At 41.4% G+C, this 11,674-nt stretch overlaps 1 long non-coding RNA gene across 1 annotated transcript; it reads left to right on the forward strand.

Moving 5' to 3' along the window:
- The first annotated feature begins 4,987 nt into the window (after positions 1 to 4,987).
- On the forward strand, positions 4,988 to 9,926 carry LOC121459027. Its single transcript, XR_005975897.1, has 3 exons — positions 4,988 to 5,079; positions 5,181 to 5,238; positions 9,743 to 9,926. It is a non-coding gene; the product is annotated as an uncharacterized LOC121459027 (long non-coding RNA).
- The last annotated feature ends 1,748 nt before the right edge of the window (positions 9,927 to 11,674 follow it).

The following is an 11,674-nucleotide window of genomic DNA, read 5'->3' on the forward strand; positions in this document are numbered from 1 at the left end:
TTGATAGCTGGACCTTGATGGTCAGTCTCAGAAGGAGGAGGCATCCAAATAAAGGAATGGACCTTGGTGTCTGACTTTAAGAATGTAATCTTAACAGTATTTAGTAAGGCCAAAAGACACTTAAGGTCATGCTCAACTTCCTTAGCGATCAGGGAAATGCAAATCAAGACAACTTTAAGATACCATCTTACACCTGTCAGAATGGCTAAAATAAAAAACACCAATGATAGCCTTTGCTGGAGAGGTTGTGGAGAAAGGGGTACCCTCATCCATTGCTGGTGGGAGTGGAAACTTGTGCAACCACTTTGGAAAGCAGTGTGGCGGTTTCTCAGGAAATTAGGGATCAACTTACCCCTGGACCCAGCAAGACCACTCTTGGGAATATACCCAAGAGATGCCCTATCATACAACAAAAGTATATGCTCAACTATGTTCATAGCAGCATTGTTTGTAATAGTCAGAACCTGGAAACAACTTAGATGCCCTTCAATGGAAGAATGGATGAAGAAAGTATGGAATATATACATATTAGAGTACTACTCAGCAGTAAAAAACAATGACTTCTTGAATTTTGCATGCAAATGGATGGAAATAAAAAACACTATCCTGAGTGAGGTAAGCCAGACCCAAAAGGAGGAACATGGGATGTACTCACTCATATTTGGTTTCTAGCCATAAACAAAGGACATTGAGCCTATAATTAGTGATCCTAGAGAAGCTAAATAAGGAGAACCCAAAAAAACATATAGGCATCCTCCTGAATATTAACCTTCATCAGGAGATGAAAGGAGACAGAGACCCACATTGGAGTGCCGTATTGAAATCTCAAGGTCCAAATCAGGAGCAGAAGGAAAGAGAGCACGAGCAAGGAACTTAGGACCGCGAGGGGTGCACCCACACACTGAGACAATGGGGATGTTCTATCGGGAACTCACCAAGGCCAGCTGGCCTGGGTCTGAAAAAGCCTGGGATAAAACTGGACTTGCTGAACATAGCGGACAATGAGGACTATTGAGAACTCAAGAACAATGGCAATGGGTTTTTGATCCTACTGCAGGTACTGGCTTTGTGGGAGCCTAGGCAGTTTGGATGCTCACCTTACTAGACCTGGATGGAGGTGGGTGGTCCTTGGACTTCCCACAGGGCAGGGAACCCTGATTGCTCTTTGGGCTGACGAGGGAGGGGGACTTGATTGCGGGAGGGGGAGGGAAATGGGAGGCGGTGGCAGGGAAGAGACAGAAATCTTAAATAAATAAATTAAATAAATAAAGAATGAATGAATGAATGAAAGAGAGGTCTGTGTCTCTGTACAAGTGCCCTCGGGTCAGAAGAGGGCACCCGATCTCTGAAACCTTCCCAAATCTACTTTCACATCTCTGTATACATAGGAATCGTCATTCCCATTTCTATAAATCTTTGTGTTCTGTTCAACCATTGTAATTCTAAACTCATTCTATCTGGGTTGAAATGGCTTTAGTACATACATGTCATTCTTCCAGCGCAACAGCAATTCCTTGCAGACATGGTATCTGGCTACTCATCCATGTGGAGTCCAAGAATCAGTTGTTCTCTAGTCCTCTGGCTCTGCTGGTGCACACAGAACCCAGAATAACTGTGCTCCCACTAAAATACTCTGCATATAAAAGCACCAAAGAAAATAGAGACTGTTACACAGTTTACATGTACACATCAGCAACCTCCTCAACTCACTCTGTTACACTGACTGGCTCACAGATTCTTTCTTCTAAATGGTCCCCAGAACTTCAGACTCTTCTACTTTTTGTCCCATTTCATCTATGTTCTGTCCTATCTCCACACTGATATCTCTAACAAAAGCATGAGTCTCAACAAAGTAAGTTTTCGTATAGGTTCCTGCATGGTTGGGGCAGTGGGGTATACCCCACTATGTCGAAACCTATTTTCCCAAAAGGGCAGTTTATTACCCTGTTTTTCAGAGAAGGTAAACATGAAGAGTTAAATAATTAGTCTCCTATCTTACAGGTAAAATGTAATCACTAACTAGACCCATGGTATCTGAAACCAGAGTCTCAGCCCAGAACCAAACCCTGCTCATCTCTGCAGCTCGGAATACAATCCCTCCCCTAGTGAGCACGTAGAAATGGTGGTTGGAGTAAAATGGGCCTGCATTTTGGAAAGTTCAGAATGTTGTTAAACCTGAGAATCTCAAGGATAAAAGACTAAATCCACAATTGTCAAATTAAAGCAAGCTGTATTTGGGGGTGCACCTGGGACTGGCAAGCTCGCTGTCTCACCCTAAGTTTAGTCTAGGTTGAAAGCATATTTTGCAGTTTGCATCAGATCCAAAAAACAGGAACGTATTCTTTTTTTTTTTTTTTTTTTTTTTTTGGATTTTTCGAGACAGGGTTTCTCCGTAGCTTTTGGTTCCTGTCCTGGAACTAGCTCTTGTAGACCAGGCTGGTCTTGAACTCACAGAGATCCGCCTGCCTCTGCCTGGGATTAAAGTGCTGGGATTAAAGGCGTGCGCCACCACCGCCCGGCTTGGAACGTATTCTTAATTACAAAAGGAAACTTGAGATTTGAGGATTTAACACAGGACAAACAGGAACTTCGTGTGTGTGTGTGTGTGTGTGTGTGTGTGTGTGTGTGTGTGTGTGTGTTTTAATAAATAAAGCTTGCCTGAAGATCAGAGGGCAAAGTAGTCATAGTAGTCAGCTATACAGACTAGGGAGTGGAGGCACACACCTTTAACCTCAGGACTCAGAGACAGAGTCATAAGGATCTCTTCAAAGTCACCCTGGGCTACACAAAATCGATCCAGAAACAGATCTAGGTGGTGGTGTTTCACACCTTTAATCCCAGTGTTTGGGAGTCACACACATTTAATACCAGCACTGGAGAAGTGGAGAGAGTAGCAATATGGCTGGGTGGAGAGAAGAGGATAAAGGGGAAGAGACAGAAACCCAGTGAAGTGTGGAGTCTGAGGATTTGTGTAGTCAGGTTCTTTCCCTTTTGGTCTGAATATTTTGTAGATGTAAAAGATCTTTCTAGTGGTTGACTGTGTTACCTTTCTGACCTTCAAGGTTGAACATCAATATCTGTCTTGGGATTTTATTAATCATGTAACACGTGTATGTGTTCTCCCTCTCTCTCTCTCCCTTCCATCCTTCCTTCCTCCCTCCCTCCCTCCCTTCCTCTCTCTCTCTCTCTTTCTCTTTCTCTCTCTCTCTCTCTCTCTCTCTCTCTCTCTCTCTCTCCTTGCTCTCATCTCTGTCCTTCCTCCATGTCGATTATCCCATTCCCTCAAGTTCTCCTCAACCCTCCTTTTCCCTACCTCATCCCCTTCCACCTTCCCCTCTCCCCCACCCCCTGCTCCCAATTTTTGTCAGGCAATCTTTTCTGTTTCCAATTTCAACATGGGTCTATATATGTTTTTCTTTGGGTTCACCTTATTACTTAGCTTCTCTAGGATCATGAACTATAGGCTCAGTGTCCTTTGTTTATAGCTAGTACCACTTATGAGTGAGTGCATACCATATTCATCTTTTGGGGTCTGGGTTACCTCACTCAGGATAGTGTTTTCTATTTCCATCCATTTACATTGCAAAATTCAAGATGTCATTGTTTTTTAGTGCTGAGTAATGTGTAAATGTGCCACATTTTCTTTATCCATTCTTCTGTTGAGGGGAATCTAATTTGTTTCCAGGTTCTGGCTATTACAAATAATGCTGCTATGAACATAGCTGAAGAAATGCTTTTGTAGTATGATGGAGCATTTTTTGGGTATACACCCAAGAGTGGTAATTGCGGGATCCTGAGGTAGGTTGATTCTAATTTTCTGAGAAACTGCCATACTGATTTCCAAAGTGTTTGCACAAGTTTGCATTCCCACCAGCAATGTAGGAGAGTTCCCCTTACTCCACATCCTCTCCAGCATGAGCTATCATTGGTGTTTCTGATCTTAGCCATTCTGACAGGTGTAAGATGGGATCTCAGCATTGTTTTGATTTGCATTTCCCCGATAGCTAAGGATGTGGAACATTTCCTTAAATATCTTTTGGCTATTTGAGATTCTTCTGTTGAGAATTCTCTGTTTAGATCTGTACCCATTTTAATTGGGTTATTTAAAATTTTAATGTCTAATTTCTTGAGTTCTTTATATATTTTGGTGATCAGTCCTTTGTCTGATGTGGGGTTTCCTCACTCATTAGGCTGCCTTTTTGTCTTAATGACAGTGTCCTTTGCTTTACAGAAGCTTCTCAGTTTTAGGAGGTGCTATTTATTCATTGTTGCTCTCATTGGGGTTATATTTAGGTCTCCTGTACCCATGCATTGAAGACTACTTCCCATTTTCTCTTCTATCAGGTTCATTGTGGTTGGATTTATGTGGAGGTCTTTAATCCATTTGGACTTGAGTTTGTGCATTTCATTTGATATGAATCTATTTTCTTTCTTCTACATATCAACATTCAGTTTTGCCAACACCATCTGTTGAAGATGTTTTCTTCTTTCCATTGTATAATTTTAGCTTATTTGTCAAAACTCAGGTTTTCATAGGTGTGTGGATTAATATCTGGTTCTTTGATTTGATTCTATTTGTCAACTTCTCTGCTTTTATGTCAATAACAAGCTGTTTTTATTACTGTAGCTCTGTAATAGAGCTTGATGTAAGGGATGGTAATGCCTCTGGAAGTTCCTTTATTGCATAGTATTGTTTTGGCTATCCTAGGTTTTTTGTTTTTCCATATGAAGTTGATTATTATCTTTCAAGACCTGTGAAAATTGTGTTGGGATTTTGATGGGGACTGCACTGAGTCTATAGATTGCTTTTCTCATTATTTACAGGAGAGCCCATATACTAAGTATTTAAATGTTGTATGTGAAAGTCCCAGGTACAGAGAATTCCCTTGTTCCTGCTCTTCTTTCTGGGGCTGTCAGTGAGAATTCAGAATCAACAGGAAAACCCACTAATTGATGCTCCTTCTTCTGTTACACCTATGATACCAGAAGCAAATACTTGGTTGTCTCTGAGCCTCTTTGGTGCCCATCATCCTCTTGAAGTAATTGGTGCTGCCAGGAACAGTTGTGTCTCTTGTCATGGTAAGTCCCAAGTTCTTAAACATTTTAAATGCCATATTCTGAAGGTCTTTGAAAGGCTTGAAGAATAACTATCTATCTGAAATGCATTTTTGTACATCTAGAAAACCTACCAAACATGACTACAAGCTTGAATGTTATGGATGACTATCTATACAGAAGGTGAGCCTCCAAAGATTTTTGGCATTCACAGAAGGTCCTAGATCCATTCCCTCAATCTCATTCATTCCAGCCAGAACATTTGTGCCTACGAGCAGACTTGGCAAACATGGCGACCACTGAGTGACATTCTGCCCCTTACTCTCTTTGCTCAGCTGTATTATATGGATTTGTGAGGAAAAGCATGTATATCAATTGACCCATTGATATTAAATGCTATGTGATATTTATTTTAAATCAATAATAACATGTTTTTCTATTGATGGGAGTTTGGGGTCTTATGACACTTCCCTCCCTGCAGATAAGTTCCGCAGTGAACCCTACCACTTCTGGACACACGCTGGAGGTTGTCTCTATCTGTAGTAGCTGATGCATCCTGGATGTGTAGAATGCCAGCCAGATTCAGCTTTATCAGTTATTTCCAGTACTTCTCTAAGTAGCTGGGTATGGCACTCCACACCGATTCCTGTCGCTTCCATCCCAGCTCTGGTCTCTCTTTTCTCTGCTTTCTAATACTGGTGTGGGATGTTATCTCTTAATATGCATTACCCTGGTTTCTACAGATAGTTTTGTTTTAATAATTATTATGACTCAGAGTATTTCAAATGTTCTTTTATATTATTTTTCTCTGTACAAAACCAAGTATCATGCATGTTGCTGAGTCAGTTGTTTGTCATGAGAGGTAAACAAATATACATACAGTGCTTGCTCTTTAATAAGAGCCTGCTTTACTATCACCAGCAATGATAGTATTTATCAATGCACAAGATTTTGAATGGGATTTATTTCCCTTTATCTGTTGTTCTTACCTTGGTCCCTTCCTCCAGGGTTCCTGAAATCCTATATCTACCTGAGGGAAACCAGGTAGATTTAGGTGGAGACTGATAACACTTTTGAGGGAAAATGTATGTCAGTGCATGCATGGTTGATGTGTTCAGTGTTAGTGAAGTGTTGGTCGCTTCTCCTGAACTCTTGGTGTAGAGCTGTGGAGCGTGTGAACCCACCCCTGTTGGCTGCAGCTCCAGGCGCAGTTGTCCTGCTCCTGACAGGTGGCTGATGCAGGTCTCTCTGCCCCATGAAGACACCCACCTCCTCCGCTGAAGTAGTGCCAGGAGGACAAAGTCGTTCAGTAAAGAAGGGAATGTGGGATTGATGAGCAAGAGGGGACAGAAACGGTCGTATCTGTTGTCATTGTGTGCAGGGCCCTGTGAGCATCTTCACAGAGTAATTTATCTCATTTTGTTGCGACTCCCATGAGGTAGTGGAAGGAGCTGTTGAAGGGATTTTGTAAGTGAGAGCCATTATGCACCATAGAGTTGAACAAGGGTCACTGTGGCAGTTAATTGGAACTGCATTGAGTTGGGCAAGGGTGGAGATCACCGGCATTCTTGTGTGATGGGAGATAATGCGATCAGGAAAAATTGTAATTATCTTGGCCCGAGGGTGTGACTCTCCTTGTGGCAGTATCATCTATTAGTGCATTTATTATTTGTCTACTTATTTGTAACACTTGTTCAGATAATCATGGCTTCATAGGTAGCTCATGGCCCTTTTATCTGTTTACCTGCTATGCTGGTCTGTCTCCTTACAAATAGCACACTACCTTAGTAACCGAGCCTTTGGGAAAGAATGAAGTGAGGGGTAAGAGGAGGAATACTTTTTCATCGCTATTCTTAGCTGGGTTTACTTTTCTTTCTTTTTTCTTTTCGCTTCTTTGATTTAGCAAATGTTTGACAAGGTCTTTGGAAAATATTAGGAATTTTCACTGGAGTGACATTGACCTACAAATTAATTTCGGTGTTATTGCCATCTTTACACTACTTGGTGACTATATCACTCATCCCATTAAAAACGCTCACTTCTGTCTCTGCTCAATGTCTTTTTCTCTCTTCTCCCAATCACTTTGAATTTCTTTTTACTAAGTCTGAAATCAATCTGTTCTTTCTTTGAAGCTCTCCCAGGACCCAGGTTTTAATTAAAATATAAAGTTGACTTCCTTTTGTTAAGAAAATGACTTTTTATTAGTGAATTCTATTCTTTCAGTTTCTATTCTGCCTGCCCAGCTCCCTCCCACCATGTTCATTCCCCGTCCCCTATACAAACCTTCTCTGCTTATTTACTAGTCTTGGTTTTGTTTAGTGTCTCACAGAGTTTAATCTGGGCCATCCGAGTGTCCCGAGTTTGTAACGAGCCATCAGCTCTTGGTGGGCTCACCAGTGGCTATATAACTGGATACCATGCCTCCCCCACCCCCAGAATATGTTCCCAACTGTGTGTCCCTTCTACCTCCATGGCTGACTCCTCGGGGCCTGATCCCCGTGGATCACGGTGTGCATGCTGGTGTACACTGTGCTGTGAGTTGGCATAGCTGTCTCGTTTTTGGCTATTCTTTTGCAGCTCCTCTTCCCATCCTCAGTTCCTAGGCTTTTATGTTATTTCCTCCTCCTGTGTTTCCTGTTCCTTAAGGGTATGATAAAGGTCATTTCCAGGCCCTCTATTCTCAGCATCCCGTGCAATCTTGGGCTTTACAGTTACCTTCTCACTACAAGGAGAAGCTTTTCTGTTTAAGGCTAAGCTAGTTGAAGCAGGGCCCCAAGTGTCTTCTCAGTTTTCTCTTCTGATATCAGTAACTATAATTTATCTTTTGTCTTTTTAACCACACTTATTTCAAAGTGATGCATATTAAGCTTACATATAAATGGGCTAGTCTTTCAGTATGTGTGTGATGGGAAGACGATGTCAGGATAACTTGTATCACCTCAGACAGTTCTCCCTCCTCCTCTTCCTCTGCCTTTGTCTCTCTCTGTGAGTGTGCATGTACACACGTGTGTTCTACTGCATGTGTGACTTTGAGAAGTCAACTTCAGGAGTGGGTTTGTTCCTTCTACCCTGTAGATTCCAGGAAGGATAGAATTCAGGTCGTCATTTTGGGCAACAAGTTCTTTTACCTGCTGAGCCATCTTGGCAGCCCTCTAGGGGCTATTTTGCAAATGTGAATTTGTTGCTGTAGATCATACTTATTCTATTGTGTCAGAGAACAGAAAGTATTGTTCTCATGCAAGTAAGCACCTGTGCCTCGCCTGTTGTCCATCCTCTCTCCCGTACCCTTAGCGGTTTCTGATGACTATAATTTTATACTTCTTTGAGACTGATTAACTTTGGCTTCTACATATAAATGATGTATACCTGGCAATTATATTTCAGTGCTTGATTGGCCAGAATGTCTTCAGGTCTAATCTGCATGTCCACAAATGACAGAATTTTATTCTTTATAAGGCAAAATAATGTGCCACGGCATATGCACCCATACTTTGTTTTTTTTTTTTTTTATTTCCTGGTCAGTGGATTCCTCGGATGATCCTGTCGTCTGTCTGTTGTGAGCACTGTGTTGAAAAGAGAGTGTAGGTCTTCTTCAGCACACTGCTTCTCCTTCCTTTGTGTTTGTCCAGGCTGGGGATTGCTAGAACAAATAGCAGTTCTATTTCCGGGTTTTTTGTTTTTGAGGATCCTTCCTATTATTTCCTGTAATGGCTGGATTTGCTGTGCTCTTGGTGGGATAAGATTACGTTTCATTTAGCTTTGCATTTCTGATGCTTAGTACCCTTGGGAAGTTTATAAAATACATGCATGCATAATACATTATATTAATATATATATATCTATACACACACTCATTGATAAATTAAGAATGTTTTTGAGACATGAAAGACTCCATTTAGAAAAATTCATTGAAGTATTCATTCACGCATCTGTGACATACAATTTAAAGCTTTTTAGTATGCTTGCGGGGCTCTGAGGCCACCTCTCTGACCTAATTTTAGGGCATTTTATCTTATGTGTAGATACACACCCCAGTAGTAGTCCTTCTCTCTTCCCCTCATACAGTGTCAGGTCCACACAACTGTAGTAAGCAACACATACTTGCTCCTGAGGTTCTCTTTCTGATGCGACTGGCCTAGAAGTGACTACAAAGGTAGGTGGTTCATTGTGGCCCTCAAGCCCCCATCAGCCTGGTGGGCTGGATTGGGCGAGCCTGCGTTAGGCGCCAGGCTGCCATTGGGGGCGGGGAGCGCGGCTGGGAGCCACAGGAGGCCGGCAGGGTGAGTGGGCGAGCCTTGCACTGCTGGTCACTGGAATGAGCTCGAAACTGCCTCTGAATGAATAAATAAAGGGGAATCTGTAGTGTAGACAGAGCAGGAAATTTATAGAATAAGAATGAATGTAACTTGGTGTAATGAAATAATCTTGCCACAAAAGAGGGACCCCCACCCTTCTGTGGCCAGTTGATACTGATAACCTAGGACACCTGGTTATCAGAAGGATCAAACGAGGGGCAGTTTTGAACTGACTTAAAAGAGGTGACTGAAGCAGGATGGTTATCTCACTTCTCACAATGGCACTGGCACCAGGCCTCCGTGGAAAGAGAGATTCTCCTAGGCTGCCTCCTGAAAAGCAGCAATATTAAACGCCTTGCCTGAACATTTAATGTTCTGTCTCCCGAGTACAGAGCTTCGTCTCCCGAAAACAGATATTTAGCGCCTTGCATCCCGAATGCAAATCCTCATTCCCTGAGAGTGGACATTGAAGGTCTGTCTCCCGAGAACAGACTAGATACTATGCCTTTCAGGATGCTTTGCCATCCCGAGATCAAAGCCTCGTCTTCGAGAATAGAGAACTAAAGCCTTGCCTCCCGAGACTCAGTCACCCGAAAAGCCAAGTCCAAGACCCTACCAGATACCAGCCTGGAACATTGGAACCTTATCTCCGGAGTGCAGACTACGGGGTCAAGAGTCGATCTTCGCTACCCAGCCCCCAGTGCAGACAAGAGCCCAGCCTGAAGAAATTCAAAAAGCCCTTTTTAAGCCAGGGAATACCAGGTCATATGATGCTATTTCATGTGTGTATGAGAGGTTAAGAGAAGAGCATAGATGTGTTAATACATATGTTTAGTGTGTGAAATGTTAAGAGATATTTTATGGATAATTGATAAGATTAGGAAATATTAATGGATAAGTTAAAGTTAAGAAGCGTTTTATAGATAATTAATGGATAAGTTAAGGTTAGGGAGTGTTTTGTAGATAAGTAATGGATAAGTTGTATTAAAATTATAGATAAATAATGGATAAGTTGTATTAAGGTTAAGAAGTATTTTATAGATAAGTGATAAGTTAGATTAAAGTTATGAATTGGTTTTATGTATTAGGTTTAATAGGATTAATAACTGTGATATTGAAGTGCCTGTGTGTTGCCCATTATCAATCCCCCATGCCTATTGAGATTGTAAACCCCATTGATGCATTGGATATTGAAGTTGCTAGTAAAGAATCATCATAAAAACAATTCTCTTTTCGAGACCAGCCTGGTCTACAGAGCTAGTTCCAGGACAGGCTCCAAAAACCACAGAGAAACCCTGTCTCGAAAAACAAACAAACAAACAAAAAAAAAAAACAATTCTCTTTCTTGGTCTGGTTACTCATCACTCTCTGGGGAGAAGGGCGCAGAGTCCTCATAGATATTACTTGAAAAGAACCTGGAGCTGAAGTCCCCCAGCTCGTAACACTTTCCTTCTTTCTTCTTTGACCCACTGTTGATTCAACTGAGCACAATTCACTTTCAAAGGGTTTGTAGACTTTCTGTGATTAGTGTTTTTGAATTCTAACTTTAAAACATGGTGATCTGATAAGACACAGGTCGTTATTACAATTGTTTGTGTCTGTTGAGGTTTGCTTTATCACCATGTATGGGGTCAATTTTAGAGAAGGTCCATGAGGTGCTGAGAAGAATTTATATTCTTTTGTGTTTGGGAGGAATGTTCTCTAGATGTCTGTTAAGTCCATTTGAGTTCTGACATCTGTTAGTTGTCTTATTTCTCTGTTAAGTTTCTGTGTGGTTGACCTTTTCACTGGGAAGAGTGAGATGTTGAAGTCTCCTACAGTCTGTGTGTAGGATTTGACTGCGATTTAAGCTTTAGCACAGTTTCTCTTACATATGTGTGTTCTCTTGTATTTCAGGGACAGATGTTCAGGATTGAGATTGAGTCTTGATGGATTTTTTCCTGTGACGACTATAAAGTGTACTTCCCCATCTTTTCTGATTGATTTTAGTTTGAAGGCTCTATTTTGTTAGATATTAGGATAGTTATACCTGCTTGTTTCTTAGGTTCATTTTATTGAAAATCTTTTCCCAACCCTTTACTCTGAGGCAATGCCTGTCCTTGAGGTTGAGGTGTGTTTCTTATATACAGCAGAAGGATATATTCTGCTTTCATATCCATTCTCTTAGCCTGTGTGTGTCTTTTTATAATTGAATTGAGTCCAATAATATTTGGAGATATTAATAACCAGTGATTGATAATTCCTGTTATTTTGGTGGTAGTGCTTGTGTTTCCTTTCTTTGGGGTTTGCTGATAGGGAGTTATCTGTTGCTTTTTTGGGGGGTA

The sequence above is a fragment of the Microtus oregoni genome, unplaced genomic scaffold (assembly GCF_018167655.1).
Source record: "Microtus oregoni isolate MIOR12 unplaced genomic scaffold, Mior012 000018F_ref0000195, whole genome shotgun sequence".
In the NCBI taxonomy this organism is placed as follows: domain Eukaryota; kingdom Metazoa; phylum Chordata; class Mammalia; order Rodentia; family Cricetidae; genus Microtus; species Microtus oregoni.